General features: G+C 43.2%; 1 non-coding gene across 1 annotated transcript; it reads left to right on the top strand.

The window, feature by feature from the left end:
* Positions 1 to 208: 208 nt before the first annotated feature.
* On the top strand, positions 209 to 280 carry TRNAQ-CUG (transfer RNA glutamine (anticodon CUG)). The gene has a single exon. It is a non-coding gene; the product is annotated as a tRNA-Gln (tRNA).
* Positions 281 to 11,868: the final 11,588 nt, after the last annotated feature.

The following is an 11,868-nucleotide window of genomic DNA, read 5'->3' as shown; positions in this document are numbered from 1 at the left end:
TCGTGGAAACTATGGATGCTAAATGAGATTCACACACCTCTATTGAGATGCTCATACGGGGTCCCTAGAAGTAGAATCCATTGGACAGCAAGAGGTTTTTTCTTCTTTTTAACAGAAATCATCATAGATATGAGTCAGAATCTACTGCCCCGGGGCAGTGGATTTGGGGATTCCTACCGGCATACCGCATACCGTCGCAAAGGCTTGTGGTTCCATGGTGTAATGGTGAGCACTCTGGACTCTGAATCCAGCGATCCGAGTTCAAGTCTCGGTGGAACCTTAGTGTTTCCTTTAAGTGAAGGATTGGAAAAACACCTTAAATTGTGAATGAAACTTGTTACTCCCCTTTAGGCGTCCCGCCTCTGATCCTCATTCAGGAGCTAGAAAGGTTTCAGGCCCCCAAGGAGGAATCCTGAGCTGCTGCAGATCCCTACAGTCCTCCTGCTCCCCGTGGCCTTTTCGGCCTCGCGGCCCGGCACCCTTTTCCTCACATCCCCTCCTCAGGAACTGAGGTCCCAGAAACCCTCAGAAAATAGCTGAGGAAGGAGGAGAGACTGGAAAGAACAGAGAAGACAATTGGAAAGAAAAAGGGGGGAAGTAGGGAATGGTAGCCAGAGGAACTGGGCATTCACAGCAGCGGTTTCTTCAGTTGCTGGCTGTGGACCACCGCTGCTCCTCACTCAAGAGCGCTCCCATCGCTTCCTGTCCCACCAGAGAAGCCGGTTCCACCGATAAACCTTAAAGCTGCTTGCCTGGCATTTGTTCTTGCAAAGTTTCCTTTCACTGTGTGGACTGGTGAAGTGGATTAAGTTGATTGGCAAGTGAGTGGAAGCCAAGTGAAGGGCCTTGTGGACTTCCTTGGTGTTGACTAGGAGGTGGTGCACCCATGCACCCATATGCACAGCGTTTTTCCCTTTGCAGGCTGTCTGCAGGGCCTGGAGTGGAAAACTGGAATATCAAGACCTAACAATGTTTCTTTAGAGGTAAAGAGAGATCGAGACAGATAATTGGTTATATGGGTTGAAACTGGTTATCTCTGGAGAACAGGGAATGTAGAAAATGATCAGGGCACTACTGTTTTTCAGAACAAACTATTGGGCATATAGTAGAGTACTTTGCTAAAAAATACATACAAAATAAAAATAACTTCTTTGTTATGTAGAATGTTTGTTATTTGAATTTAACTTTTGATGTACTCCTATGTATCATCACTCTTTAAAGATTCTGGAGTTTGAGTCACGTTCTACAGTCCTTTCACTGTAAGATTATAAAAATTTTATTGGGGTAATTTTGAAGCAAATGACCAACCGTTGTTCCCCTTTTCATGAGCTGAGCAGATGGACTAACAGACTTGAAGATCGTCCCACATGTAACCATCTCTATGGCTCATGCTCTGAAGCATCAGCAACTGAGAGGACTGGACGTGATTTAGTGCTGAACAGTCCTGAGACCAAGGAAATCCATTAAACTCTGCAAATCTCAGCTTCCTCATCAGCAACACACCAAACCTTGCCTTCAGTGTTCGCTCAGCTATAACTGGGCAATATTCCATGCTAAGGAGAAGAGAAGCTCTCAGCTCTTAATCATCAAGTAGCTCAGGCCATAGGCATTGCAACTTCTCATTTTAAGGTCCTGCACATTGCCTAGTTTTCTTTGTATCTACCCTTGATCCACCTCTTTGCTATCCTCTTTGGTATGGGGTGGCCCCTCAGGTTGTACTGATAGATCCTTACCTGCTGTCTCCACAGCGGCCACACGGAGGGGCCAGGACCTTTCCCCTTGGGACTATTGTTATCTCTTCAAACTCTTTTTCTGTCACTCCAGCTGCTCTGTTGGGAGGACTCTAGTTACATGGACATTAGACCACTTGATGCTTTCTCGCAGGTCAGTGATGCTCTGTTCTTTTCATTTTTAGTTCTTTTTTCCCTCTGGGTTTCATTTTAGACAATTTATGGTTTACAGTGTCCAATTAACTGATAAAGTCATTTAGTGTATTTTTCAATTCTAGAAGTTCTATTTGAGTCATATATATATATGTGTCTTTCATTTCTCTCCTCATCAAGCTCATGCTTTCCTCCATTTTTCTGAAGGAATACAGTCTGTTCCTAATAGCTTTTTAAATACTTTGTCTATTGATTCTATCAACTAGGTTATTTCTGTTGACTTTTCTCATGGTTATAGATCATATCATCTGGCACCAGGACTCCAGTATTGGCATACCTAAAAATTTTTATTAGATGCTAGACATTAAGAATTTTATGTTAAGTATTAAAAAAATATTTTTGTATAATCCTTTAAATATTTTTGGATTCTGCTCTAGGATGCCATTAAGTTGCTTGGAAACAGTCTGACTCTTTCCAGGCTGTTTTTAAGCTTTGTTTGGTGGGGTCAGAAAATCCTTAGTCTAAGGCTAATGTGGACACAGTGTTGAGGTATTACGCTTTTGAAGACTCTCCTTCATACCACATGTGTTAGATGCTCTTTCCATTCAGGCTGGTGGGAGCACACACTCCTAGGGGCTCAGTCTGAGCTCTGTCCTACACTTCCTGTGGTTCAGTTTCTCCAGAGAGCTCTTTCACATATATTTTATCTGGTCTTATAGTGGCTTAAGGTAGAAAAGTAAATACCATCTCTGTTACTCCATTATGGCCCAAAGCAGAAACGTGTACTCTTTTCTTATATTTGAACAATTAAGGGGGAAAAACTTATCTTCGATGTTATTTCCTATCTCCTATACCTGATATTCAAAGTGTGGTGGCATAGTATTGAAGTGCTCAGGCTCCTCACAAAAGGGTCCACAGTTCAAATCCACCAGGTGTTCCCTAGGAACTTTATGCGGCAATTCTACTCTGTCCTATAGGGTCACTATGAGCTGGAATCGACTTGATGGCAATAGGTTTGGATTTTCTTTGGTATACCTAATATGTGCCATACACTATGTTATGTGTATTATTATATCATCCCATTAATCTATACAATAACTCTACGAGACAGTTAATACTATTATTTTCATATGAGACTTAAAACACTGAAGGAGCTGGCCCAAGGTCAAACAGAAGGCAAGTAGTGGTGCCAGGACTGGAAGGGAGGTCTTCCCAGAGGTAGTGCCCCTCGCCACAGACCAGATCAAAGATCTTTGTAATAACCTTGGAATATCTGATATGCCTGGAATCCAGTATCCAAGGAGTTACTAGCCACTGTGTCGATAGGCTCCTTTTGGTTGGAAACTCCTACCTCAGGGAGCCACAGCATAACTTAGACCTTAAGCTCTGACTCAGGAAAGCCCTTAAACTCTCTGCAAAGCCATTTTTTTTTCATTGGAAAGGCATAGAAAATGGACTTCGGTCTTAATTCAGGTATTTTATATTTGGGCAAGGAAAACTATTGCTCTGGGGAGAAAAGTTCACAGCTCTTCTTCATCGAGCTGTATCACTCTGTAGGATGCACGGCTTGTAGTTCAATGTCGTGAACAATCACTTGGCATCCTTCACGTTTTAGCTGTTTTTCTTTGACCCTGCCCTTGTCTTCTCCCCTGTCTCCCAGCCCTACACTCCCTAGCATCTACTGGGGTCTTGCAGATCTCTCTGTGCTGTGCCCGCAGTAGCCACCAGGGGGCGCCATGGCCCTTCTTCCCTTTTCTCAGTTCAGTTTGTGAAGAAGAATTCCAGGGTAGTTCGATTTACTAGGACACTGTGGCTCAGAAGGAGAGTGAGGTGAGGACACACCCTGGGAAGGGGTGGCAAACCGCCCACACCTGCCAACACAAGACCTAGGGTTTTCTTCTATAGTTTAATATTCAGCATTTTCAGAGAAGTAAAAATCTAAACTTATTTCTGACAGTGAGAAGATAATGTCCTATTTATTTAAATTCCCCGAGGCCCTGGGTGGCAAAAGCAGTTAAACGCTTGACTACTAGCCCAAAGGTTGGTGTTTCAAATCCACCCAGAGGCATCTTGGAAGACACACCTGGCCACCTGCTTCCTAAAGATCACAGCTTTGAAAACTCTATGGAGCAGTTCCACTCTGCACACAGGGGGTCGTGATGAGTAGGAATTGACTTGACAGCAGCTAGCAACAACAGCATTTACAGTCTCCACCAGCATTGAAAGAGAGGACAGCTGAAGGGATCTTCCTAATTTTCCAATCTCCTCATGCATGTCAGGTGCAAATCCGAGGCAGAGAGAGAGCTAATGCTGTCTGCCCATGAAGGAGGTAAGAGAGGCCTTGAGGAAAGGGGTGGGGGAAGAGGAAACTGAAGCCACCAACTTATAGCTTCCTGTCAAGCAGACTAGCAAATTGAAGTCAGCCAGACACAGGGTTGAAAGTTTTCTTCACAGTTGCAAACTGGGGAGATAGGCAGAGTCTCCTGACCTAAGGCTGCCAGCTCCCTGACCCAGGGCAGATTTGTTCCTCTTATACGGAGTGACATACATATGTATGAACAGTGAGGGGAGGATCCTCAGTCTTTCCATGCATGCTCAGTCCACATAATTTTGGTGAATTGGTTTTTGCACAGGGCTCTAAAAATACTACACATAACCCTGAAAAAATGGCGATGGCTGGCTACTGCCACCCCGGGAAGGTCATATAGTGGATAGATTCAGAGTCAGTGCGCCTGCACCTTGGTCTCCTGCCAAAAGAAGACAAGAAATCTGGGAATTTGACTAATCATGGTGAAGTGCTGTAAAAGTTTTAACAAAAATGTAGCAAAGGTAGGCGTTTCTGAAAAACAACTATTACGGGATGGTTAATAACCCTTAATAACCCTTCCATGACTGCCTGTTTCAAAACTGGAGCCAGAAAAAAAAAAGAGGCTGCTTTAGAGGCCACGGATGCTGTAAAAAGGTGGGAATACTAGCATTGGCGTCAGAACCTTTCAGAATTTAAGGGGGACAATGAGCAGGATCAGCCCAAACCTGATTTCCATGAAGTGGCAGGCAGATATACCTCCACCCTCCAAACTTTTCACCAATTCTGACACCAGCCATCCCTCCCACGGCACCCTCTACTTCTCTTCTGGGGTCAATGATCTGTTCCCATGTCCACACAGAACCACACTTACAGTTTAGTGGTTTATTAAGGAAGTAACAGGGTACAACTCGGGATCAGGATCAAAAGGCTGCAATTCAGGGTCAAGATCAGGAACCATGTAGGCAAGTCTCCCTTCTTCAGTGTAGGACATCTCTCTCAGCTCCTCTCAGCCATTCAAGGATCCTCTCAGCCCCCTCAGGACAGGCTCCTCTTGGCTCTGCTGTGTATCACCACTGATTCTGCCACTGGGCCCCTTCCAGGTCTGTCACCATCTTCGGTGTTACAAGCCTTGACCTGTGTTACAGCTCTTTTAAGAACTTCTTTACCTCTTCTCTCTCTCTCTCTCTGTGCTCCTTCTTTCTTCTTTCTTCCTTCTGCTTCTTCCTGTCCAAAAAACCTCTGGGGGGTTTACTGTATGTATATATGTATATATACAAATTCCTCATCAGTTTCAAGGCATGGCCCTCCCACCAAGGCCATGAATTGAACAATCCCCTCTTGGTAGGCCACAGACACTTCATTTGCATAGTAGCCTACAGCTACTCCATTTGCATAGTAGCATACAGATATCCCATTTGCATAGCCTATAGTCACTGCATTTGCCTGGTGTATTGACCAATCCAGGAAGGTGCATACTAATTACAGGACAGACTGCAAGCAGCTCAGGGCCAGACAAAAAGTATCAAACATCAACTTGTTTACAGCTTACTCAGTAAATGTCAATCAGCCTGAAAAAGAGTAACAAACCCTTTGGGGATAGAAAACTAGGGCAAATGTAATGCCTCAGGCTTCAGGGGGGAAAAATCTCTAAAGCTGTTTTACCAAAGAACCAAGGCAAAAGGTCACCTAAAGGATCTCATGTCAGCACAGGTGTGTTGGGGTGGTATCTGGGAAAGTTGTACAGCAATAGATGTAGGACTCGGGAGCAAGACAACAAGCAGGACAGCTGTCATTCAAGGAAAGAAGTCTGAGGAGAGTTTAGATGTGGAAAGGGCATCTGATGAAGTGTTGCCACCAGGCTTGTGATACCAACGCTCTTTCTCATCTCTACAAAGAAGGCATCAAAGTGGGCTTGATGTGCTTGTTATGCATGTTGGGTATGAGTATGGAATTAGATACATACTTATTCATATTAAAATACTCATCCTTGTACCGCCTAAAATTATCTCAAGTACTACCAGTGCTACCCATACCACATACAGGGAAACTGCCTATTGAAAAGTAAAAAAGGAGCCCACCTGGGGGTAAAAACTTATTTATTGTGATGGAATCTCCTAACGCAATCTCTCAGGCCAAGGGCACAAAAAACCCACTAAGTCCCAAGGAAACACAGCCAATAATAATTCTTCAGAGAATTATTAGAAAGCCTGAGGAATCTCTAGAAACTATGGCAGACACCCTCTTATTTACAGAGAACATGGTTCTAAGTTGAGGTCCAACTCTACCCCAAGACATGTGTCAAGGGTGACGCAGATGGAGCAGATTCTTGGTCCCCCAGAGTCTGGGAAGATGTAGCTCAGAGGCGCATGAATACACTCAGGACAAGGCCACAACATGATAGCCTACTGGTGGGACTTGTGAATGAGGCCCAGGGCTATATATTTCCAGAGTGATCCTACCAGAGAGTCCATTGTTATACTCTTAGGTCAATGAGGAATTCCAGGTCTTTATCCTTTTGCTAAGTTTGGTGTTCCAATCTCCAAATCCTGGCATTTTTCCTACCTCACACCTCTTTCGTTAGGTTTTTAAGCTGATTTTGGTATGGGAAATTCTCAAGCATAAAGGGAGTGCAGCTAATTTACTTCTACATTGACTGAATTCAACTGATGTCTTCACAGGCTGGTTGGGATCCACATTCTCTTCTTTCCTTCTTTCTGTATCTTTTTGCCTGACTGTAGGCTGAAACCCTGGTGGCATAACGGTTAAGTGATACAGCTGCTAACCAGAAGGTCGGCAGTTTGAATCTCCTAGGAGCTCTTTGGAAACTCTAGGGAGCAGTTCTACCCTGTCCTATAGGGTCACTATGAATTGGCATCAACTCGATGGCGATGGGGTTTTTTGGGTAGGCTGCAACTCCACAGCAATATCAATATCAATTTCTCTGTGGAAAAGAATAGCTAAGCAATGCAGAAATGGGTATAAATTGCAGGACTTTAATGGAATAGAAGTCTCACAAGGAAACAAAATGCTTTGACTGTCCAGAAACTGACCACCAATCTCTGAGTGTCTTCATGTGACTTGGGGGTCTGGAATTTAATTCAACAGGAGCTGCAGTTATTGAAGCGGGAAATCTTGTGAAGAATAAACCTCTTCCTGCTACTGAGGACTGTGGGTCCCAGGTAAATTAAAAAAATAGAAGCCCCAAAGTCATTGACTACGTCTGGTTTGAAATAATGGATAAAGTCAGAGACCACACGTCTCAATTAGTAGTTAATGAGGACTTTGAAAGAGAGTGAAAGCTGTATGCGAAGGTATTATCCACCTGTCACCTCCCGTAGGCTCTGGTTCTCTTGGCAGTCGTGTTCTGTGGCGGCTTCTCTACTCCCTGAGGGTGTTTGAACTCTTATCGGCGCCTGGCCTTGGGCCCTATACAGGGCCAACTTCATGGGCATGTGACCTGTACACTCACAGATGACCCTACGCTCAAAATTCTCACACTCGATTTAATGTTCTGCTGTCATCGCCTTGGAATTATTTATGATTTTAACTTTGAATATATGTTTTGTACGGGAAGTTCAATGGGAAAAGGAAGCGCGCATGCAAGAAGAGGAAATGTGCACAATACATATGTCCGCTGCAGTTCCTCGCTGGTTCGTTACATACCACATTCTTGATAACCCCATGAGCGCAGAATTAAAGAAAACTGAAAATGCATGGAGGTTCAGCAAGAATCAAAGTGAGTACAAGATGTCAAACACAACAGAAAGTAAAGTCAAAGCATAACAGATTCAGATGGTTTAAAAAAATTCTTTTTTGGATTTAGATACTTTATTACTTACAGAAGCAGTAAAAGGAAAAATTGTCAAAGGTGCCAACCCCTCATGGCTGTCTCATCAGACAACACTAAAAGAGGGCCAGATGAGTGCAACATAATTATTAGGACACTGTTGCAGAGGAGACAATGCCTTGCTTCAGCTAAGCTGTTTTATATCCTGTGGCAGTGCCCTAAGGAGAGCTAGGTGGAAAATTCCACACCTCACTAGAAACAGGGAGGTGGATGTAAAAACTGTCTAGTGGCAGCCCCCCACAAGAAAGAGAGGCAGATGTGAAAATGTCAAGCTCCTCACAAGACCATCTATCTTATATTCCTGGGCATAGGGCAGGGTATTCCACCAAGACATGGGTTCTGACCTACATGGCCTATGCAGATATGTAGAAGATGGCCCGAACACCATGGCAGAGCCGTTTCCCTGCAAAAGGTATGTCTAAAACTGACGGGGGGGAGGTGAGGCCAGGATGGTGGAGTAGTCAAATGCTTCTGGTGGTCCCTCTTACAACAAAGATCCAAAAAAACAAGTGAGTCAATAATATATATGACAAGCAAAGAGCCCTGAACATCAAAGGCAAAGTTAAGAAATCAGACTGAGCAGCATGGAGAAAGAGTGACAGTTCAGAAGAAGTGAGGAGTTGCCGGACCTGACTCGGTAGACACCAGCACCCCTCAACCCTGATCCCCTGGTAGGACCGCGGTGGGGTTGGTGGTAACATCTGCGATACAGTTTCCACAGTGAGAGAGAGAGAGCAACCGGCAGAGTCTACTCACGTCTCCAAAATCAGGGAAGAACAGCACTCTCAGCAAAAGATAAGTGCTTGTGTCTAATTTACCCTGTGGATCAAATAGCACACCTTGGAGGTGGGGCCAAGATGGCGCAGAGTATTCAGACCATTCCGGCGATCCCTCTTACAACAAAGACCTGAAAAAACAAGTGAAACACCTATATTTATGACAAGCTTGCAGCTGTGAACATCAAAGTCAAAGAAATCAGACTGAGTGGCAGGGGGAGGGAGACATGATTCAGAAGTGGAGAGGAGTTGTCGGACCTGAATTGCCTGGAAGCCTCAGGTACCATTCCTGGAAGTGACTGGGGCGGACTGGTGGTAGCATTCAGCTACAGCTTCCCCAGGGAGAAACAGCCAGCCACAAAGCCTACTCACACCTCCAGAACCAGAGAAGAATGGTGCTTTCAGCAAAAGTTAAGTACTAAAGAAATAAAGGGCATCTAGATTGGTAAGGAAGAAGTAAAAGTATCTCTATTTGCAGGTGACATGATCGTATATGCAGAAAACCCTAAAAAAATCCTCAACAAAACTACTGAAACTAATAGTTCAGCAGAGTATCAGAATACTAGATAAACATACACAAATCAGTTGGATTCCTCTATACCAACAGAAAGAACATCAAAGAGGAAATCACCAAACCAATATCATTTACACTGGCCCCAAGAAAATAAAATGCTTAAGAATAAATCTTACCAGAGATGTAGAAGACCTATGCAAGGAAAACTACAAGACACTACTGCAAGAAATCAAAAGACACCTACAGAATTGGAAAAAAATACTTGCTCATGGATAGGAAGACTTAACATTGTAAAAATGTCCATTCTACCAAAAGCAATGTATAGATACAATATTTTTGATCCAAATTCCAAGGACATTTTTTAATGAGATGGAGAAACAAATCACCAACTTCATATGGAAGAGAAAGACGCCCTGGATAAGTAATGCATTGCTGAAAAAGAAGAACAAAGTGGGAGGCCTCATTCTACCCAATTTCAGAACCTATTGTACGGCCACAGTAGTTAAAACAGACTGCTACTAGTACAACAACAGATACATAGAACAATGGAACAGAATTGAGAATCGAGACATAATTCCATCTACCTATGAGCAGCTGATGTTTGACAAAGGTCCAAAGTCAGTTAAATGTGGAAAAGACAGTCTCTTTAACAAATGGCGCTGGCATAACTGGATACGCATCTGCTAAAAAATGGAAACGAAACCCACACCTCACACCATGCACAAAAATGAACTCAAAGTGGATCAAAGACCAAACTATAAAATCTAAAACAATAAAGATCATGGAAGAAAAAGTAGGGACTATGCTAGGAGCCCTAATACATGGCATAAACAGTATACAAAACATTATTAACAATGTACAAACACCAGAAGGGAAAGTAGATAACCGGGAGCCCCTAAAAATCAAACATCTATGCTCATCCAAAGACTGCACTAAAAAGAGTAAAAAGATTACCTACAGACATGGAAAAAGTTTTTAGCTATGACATTCCTGATCAGCATCTGATCTGATCTCTAAAATCTACACGATACTGCAAAAACTGAACTATAAAAAGACCAATAAGCCAATTAAAAAAAGAGCAAAGGATACAAACAGGCATGTCACTAAAGAAGACATTCAGGTAGCTAACAGATACATGAGGAAATATGATCATTAGCCATTAGAGAAATGCAATTCGAAATTATAATGAGATTCCATCTGACCCCAACAACACTGGCATTAATCTAAATAACACACAATTATAAATGCTGGAGAGGTTGTGGAGAGACTGGAACATTTATACACTGCTGGTGGGAACGGAAAATGGTATAAGCACTTTGGAAATCAATTTGGCGCTTCCTTAAAAAAACTGGAAATAGAACTACCATAGAATCCAACAATCCTACTGCTTGGAATACATCTAGAGAAATAAGAGCATTTACATGAACAGATATATGCACACCCATGTTCACTGCAGCACTGTTTACAATAGCAGAAAGATGAAAGCAACCAAGATGCCCATCAACGGATGAATGGATTAATAAATTATGGTACATTCACACAATGCAATACTATGCATCCACAAGAACAATGATGAATCCGTGAAACATTCCATAATGTGGAGGAATCAGGAAGACATTATGCCGACTGAAATTAGTTGCAAAAGGAAAATATTGTATGAGTCCACTATTATGAGAACTCAAGAAAAAGTTTGAACACACAAGAAAATATTCTTTGACTGTTACAATAGTGAGGAGGGAAGGAGGGAAGGAGGGAAGGAGAGGGGTATTAACTAATTAGATAGTGGACAAGAACTATTTTAGGTAAAGAGAAAGACAAACACAACAAACAAGGGGTTAGCATAACTGCATTACACCAAAAGCAAAGAATTTCCTGAATAAACTGAACACTTTGAAGGCCAGCATAGCAGGGGTAGGAGTTTGGGCCATGGTTTCAGGGTACATGTAGGTCAATTGACATAATAATATCTATTAAGAAAATATTCTGCATCCCACTTTGAAGAGTGGCATCTGGGGTGTTAAACACTAGCAAGGGGCCATCTAAGATGCGTCAATTGGTCTCAACCAACCCGGAGCAAAGGAGAATGAAGAACACCAAACACACAAGGTAATTATGAGCCCCAGAGACAGAAAGGGCCACATAAACCAGAGACTACATCAGCCTGAGACCAGAAGAACTAGATGGTGCCCGGCTACAACCGATGACTGCCCTGACAGGGAACAGAACAGAGAAACCCTGAGGGAGCAGGACAGCACTGGGATGCAGACCTAAAATTCTCATAAAAAGACCAGACTGAATGGTCTGACTCGGACTAGAAGGACCCCAGAGGTCATGGTCCCCAGACCTTCTATTAGCCCAACACAGGAACCATTCCCAAAGCCAACTCTTTGGACAGGGATTGGATTGGACTATGGGATAGAAAATGATGCTGGTGAGGAGTGAGCTTCTTCAATCAAGTAGACGCATGAGACTATGTGGGCAGCTCCTGTCTAGATGGGAGATGAGAGGGCAGAGGGGCATAAATTGGCCCAGTGGACACA

Source organism: Loxodonta africana, chromosome 3 (assembly GCF_030014295.1).
Source record: "Loxodonta africana isolate mLoxAfr1 chromosome 3, mLoxAfr1.hap2, whole genome shotgun sequence".
NCBI classification, from domain to species: Eukaryota; Metazoa; Chordata; class Mammalia; order Proboscidea; family Elephantidae; genus Loxodonta; species Loxodonta africana.
This window is presented reverse-complemented; position numbering and strand designations above follow the sequence as displayed.